Source organism: Austrofundulus limnaeus, unplaced genomic scaffold, assembly GCF_001266775.1.
Source record: "Austrofundulus limnaeus strain Quisiro unplaced genomic scaffold, Austrofundulus_limnaeus-1.0 Scaffold9, whole genome shotgun sequence".
Classification (NCBI taxonomy): Eukaryota; Metazoa; Chordata; class Actinopteri; order Cyprinodontiformes; family Rivulidae; genus Austrofundulus; species Austrofundulus limnaeus.
In genome coordinates, this window is record NW_013952411.1 from 295,897 (window position 1) to 301,326 (window position 5,430).

Below are 5,430 nucleotides of genomic sequence, written 5' to 3' on the forward strand. Positions count from 1 at the left end.
AACGATTAATCGATTGTTAGATTAATCACCGATTGTTTTAATAATCGATTATTCGTTGCTTAATTGATTAATCGTTACAGCCCTAGTCGTCTTCTTTCTCCTCTGGCTCAGACTCTGGCTCCAAAGTGTGTGGCTGGATGGACAAGTCTTCCATAGTTGACATCTTTTAATTATTTTGTTTAAAAAATGTTTTTGTGCTATTACATAGTCATAAAACCCTCTATCAAAGTATAATGGATCACTCTGGAAGCTGGTGTGTGAGTGTGAAGAAATTGTACTCAAGAGTAGCAMTTCCTCAATATACTTTTACTCAAGYAAAAGTAAAAATTATCAATCCATRAAATTACTCAATTATGTAAAAAACTATTTCATAAAAACGCTACTGATCATAACATTTGATTTAATTTTAAATGGTGTCATCAGACTAACCAAAAATAGAAAGTTATGCAAATTCTGGTACTTTTAAAGACTAAAATGATAAAAACGAATACAAATAATTAATATATTTACAAAATAACTACGATTCCAGTAGAATGAAACTTACAAAACTAAGTTAGAATATGTGTGAACAAAACAAAACAGGGTAAAGTGCTACCATTAACTATATCTACTGTTTGATACATACTCACTTGACCTCCAAATGTCTCCGTAGATAGAACATTTCATTAGAACAACAAAGCTTGTGTTTAAAAGGTCCTCTCCCAGAGCAGAGATGAATTGTTCAATTAGCAATACGGACACCTTCGAGGAGTAGCTTGTCTGCCTGCAGCTGACATCCACATCTTCCTTTCATTTTCGTGGCTAACAAAAAAAAAAAACTTTTTCCTATGCCGCTCCAACTTCTCTCCTAACCCTCCCTTCAAACATCTGAAACATATCACAGAGTGAAAAATACAACTGGACTATTTTTGTCATTTACAGTTCTGAGACCACTTTAAAATGATTAGTTTGTTTGTGTAAAATGAACGTTGTTATTTTATTCTATGAACTACTGACATGTCTTCAAAATTCCAAGCAAAATTTTAATATTTATTTGCAGAAAATGAGAAATGGTCAAAATTATGACAAAGATGCAACTTTCAGACCTCAAATAATCCACAGAAAACAAGTTCATATTCATTTTTAAACAACAATACTGATGTTTCAACTCCGGAAGATTTCAGAAATCAATATTTGGTGGAATGCTTTCTACCAAATACAAAGAAACTGTGCAGAGTCTCTTAATTTTTTTTCAGAGATGTATATGCTTAGCTCTGTGACATATTCTGCAGAGGGAGAAATTATGATTTATCTCCCGTGATCCTATTATTCTGTTCTATACACGAAAATRTTGAAATGGATTTAGGTTGTACATTGACAAAAAAAATTTACAAAATTTATCCCTGTGCATACAACCCCCAAACTTCATGGATGATTTTTGAGGTTGCATGCATAAATAAATAGTTTCCTCCAGGGATTTAAGTGGGGTATTATGCAAAATCAATTATTTTTTAGCTTTATATCATGTTATAATGTCATTCCCTTGTCAAAAACATCCAGCATGCTTTGACTCATGTTTCAGAAATCMTTGAATCTCCTGTGGTAGCCATGTGGAGTTACCTAAACACTTGCTGGTATAAAGCACAGCCTGTTTGTACATAACTCCTCCTTGGAGCTCAGTCTGCAGCCAAGCTCCTATCCCACAGAGCACCCCTCCCCTAGCATTTTTGTGAAGACATGCTGAAGTGGGAATGTCTGAAATGGTAATAGATTTTTTTAAGTGACAGAGGGTAATTTCAAAAATGTTTAGATAGGCTATGATCCAAAGTTAAAGTTAATTTTGATATATACAGCAGGTACTTCAAAGTGACTGGGCATTTTGTCTCAGTGACTGGAGCACAAATTGAAAAGGCCTATCACCAGAAAAAAATAAAAAAGGCAAACACTTTTGAACATCAGAGAACAGCTGTAAAAAAGACAGGAATTTTTTGTTGGTGGGATTAATAATGTTGGTGGGATGATCAGATTATGAGTTGACTAGTCTGTCTCACCACCTCAGCTGAATCCTTTGGATGTGGAGGAGCAGCAGCTCTACTGTGACACCCTCTGGGAGTTCATGCAGGTCAAAGACTGGTGGTTAAAAAGTGTCCAAATTAAAGAGAAACTACACCTTTCTCCTAAACAGCCTGGAACAAGAACTGGACCAAAGGTCCATGAAAACAAGTCTTCAGAAAACTTTGAAAGACTTTCAGAAAGCCTTGAGAAAAATGAGAAAAACGTCTGACTCATTTGAAGTAAAAAAAGACTTTCTCACGGAACATCAGATTTGCTCTTAAAAGCCAGCYTGAATGCGATCCTATTGTTTTGTGTTTCATCATTCTGCTCACAAAATAATCCAGTTTTAATAATGGATCAGGAAAAATCCTTCAACTTGGCAAATGTTTCTTTTTTCTCAACCACATGCTGTTACAGGTATGTATCTTTTAAGTTCTCCACACTACAATAAACAAAAAAATCTTTTTAAAAGTAATTAAATCAGTTCATGAACACCTTTTTATGGGGTGTCTGCGCTTTCTGTGTCTTCATGAAACTCTGCTGTTGAAATTTAAATATGTGGCTAAATATTTGCTTTTACCTATGACACYTCTTAAAATACTAATAAGAGGTGTGAATGAAGTTATAAAGGTGATGAAGGGGAGGCAGGTGATGTACTTCTTTTCCCCTGAAAACGTATGACGTGTTTTTTATGCATTTTTTTCCAGCTCATAGGAGCATTTTTCATGTGACAAGATTTATTCTTAAAGGATGAATTTATTCAGCTTGTATTTCTTCAATATACAATTCCATCAGGTGATAGCAAGCACACCTAATTGTCCAAGTAAAACTTACAGAGTGAAACAATACCCTGCAGATACAGACACCACACCATTTTTTGCAGCATATTAAATAGACAAATAAGGCTTTAACAAAGGCTAATGTAATAAAGTGGATTTGTTCTTTTTTAAAGGATCTTGGATTTGCTGTTAGGTTGGCTGAAAGCGCATAAAACATAAAAGCAAAGTCCCTCTGTGGTCATGTCGAGTTAACTCACAGCCCTGTCTGCGTTAACGTGTTCCACCTTCCCTCAGGTTGGACAGCAGGAAGTGCCAGCTCAGCATTCCAGAGCAAGTCATTTACATCCAGATGGTGTTACTCTGTCAAAGTCAGTGTTTAACTGAAGGAAGTGGGTAATGGCATGAAAAAAGTGCATTGTTACAGTGCTTTGTTGGGGTTGGGACTTTCTGTTGTGGGGAGGTGAAATGTAAGAGAAATGCTTGAAATGGGGTTTGCATTCTTTARAAGTTGTGGTAACAAATTAGAGTCAAACTTGAAGCAATGCATGAAATGAGAACCACAAGTTGACAAGTGAGTCAATCCAAACTGATCCAAGTTTCATCATGTAAACACTTCATCCGATCAAACTGCTRGCAAATAGGAAATTCATGCTGAAGGACTTCTTAAAATAGAATTCCTCCTGTTCTCTGGTGCTTTCATGTTTGAGACAAGAGCATCACTGAAATCCATGAAAACCTTTTCAGGGTGTGGCTGCCATCTCCTGGTCAGATTTTGCAACTGCGTCTTGTGTTATGAGTCATGTTCAAATTGTTTGTTTGTTTGTTTGTTTGTTTGTTTGTTTGTTTGTTTGTTTGTTTGTTTGTTTGTTTGTTTGTTTACAACTACAATCACTAATTTTACCAAACAATTCATCCCCAAATGTATGTTTCTCAGGAAAATAAAAAAAAGTTGCATCTCAAACATCCTTCATACCCACCGTCCAAATCATTTCAGTCTGGTGTCTGTTGATCTCCCATCGTTCCTGTGCTGCACCTCTCATGACCTCATTCCTGGATTGATCCTTAAGGAAAATGGAGGAGATGATGTTTGGTCCCACTGACTCCTGAGAGCCTGTTGATCTCTCTTCTTCAGCTCTTCCTCTCTGTTTTTCTGTTCAGTCGACTCCAAGGGCAGGAAGTCCTGAATCTTTGTGASCTCTGCTCCTTGTAGCCTCCCTCTCATTCACACACATCTGCTTTGACTTGTTGTGGCTAACTTTCAGTCCTCTTCTCAGACGTGTAAAGTAACAAAGTACTCTTACTTTGTTGCATTTAAGTACCTTTTTTGTAGATTTGTAATTTTGCAAAGTGTTTTTTGTATCATAAATTTACTGTCATTGTATTACACCAAAACATAAAAAATGTACTTCTTTACGTTAAAATTTAACATCTAGTTACAAGTTACAAATTTAAATATGACCAGAATTCATTATGAAAAGAGTTGTTTTGCATTCCAAAAAATGAAGTGTTCAATTTAGTTAACCCAGTTATGTGAACTGGTTCCACTAAACCAAACTGAGTAATTGTAAAGCAATTTACCCAACTTGGTTTGGTGGAAGTTTGGTTTAAATGAATTCAACATTTAATTTCTAAGAGTGTTTAAACATACTTTTACTTCCCCGATTATTGTGAGCACTTTTATTACTTTTACTTAAGTACTTTTCCTATCAGTGATTTTTTTTTATCCAAGTCCTTTTCTGTTTAGGTATTTTATTTTATTTTTTTTTTACTTTTAAGTATACTTTGAAAACCTCTGCCTCTTCTTTCAAGTGCATGCCTCCACCTCTTCAAATTCTCTTCCACTTGTTCACTGTTACCGAACATTTTATCGTCTTTTGTAAAGCAAACTGGATGGTTTTATTATCATCATTGGGGAAATTCACATACAGTATTCTTCCTGTGATCGTGTTAGTTTGTGGGTACACTTTTTCTTCTACTGGCGAAATCCATGCACAGTAGGTTGATTGCTGACTCTACACTGCAGTATTGTGTGTTCATTTGATTGGTTGTCTGCCTCTATGACAGAGGTGCCCAAAGTGGGGCCCGCGGGCCAAAATTGGCCCACCAAACTATTTGATTTGGCCCACTAACAGTTGTCCTGGTTGTTAGATTGTAATTATTTTCAGATTGAATATAAAATTCAAGTAACTACAAGAGACATTTAGAGTAGATTTAAACCCATATCTAGATTTGCACACCTTAAAAGACCCCATATACCCAATTTTTAAATTATGAATAGTTTCATGAGCCTTTGCTGACATTGCATTGACTTTGCATACATTGAATTTTCTCCATGTCCATGGGCTAAAACAAATGTAGGCAACCACACTAGCTCCTAGCTTAATCATAAAAATAAAACAAGTTTACGTAAGAAGTATTTGCATTTCTAATATTATTGCATTTGGCCCGCGACCCTCAGATCGATTTTAATTTTGGCCCTCTTAGGGAAAATGTTTGGGCACCCCTGCTCTATGAGGTCTTGTGATGGACTGGGAAACTGTCCACAGTGTCCCCTACTTTTTGCCCAGTGATTGTTACACATACAGTTACCAGCAGTTCTCCTGAACAGGAACAAGTG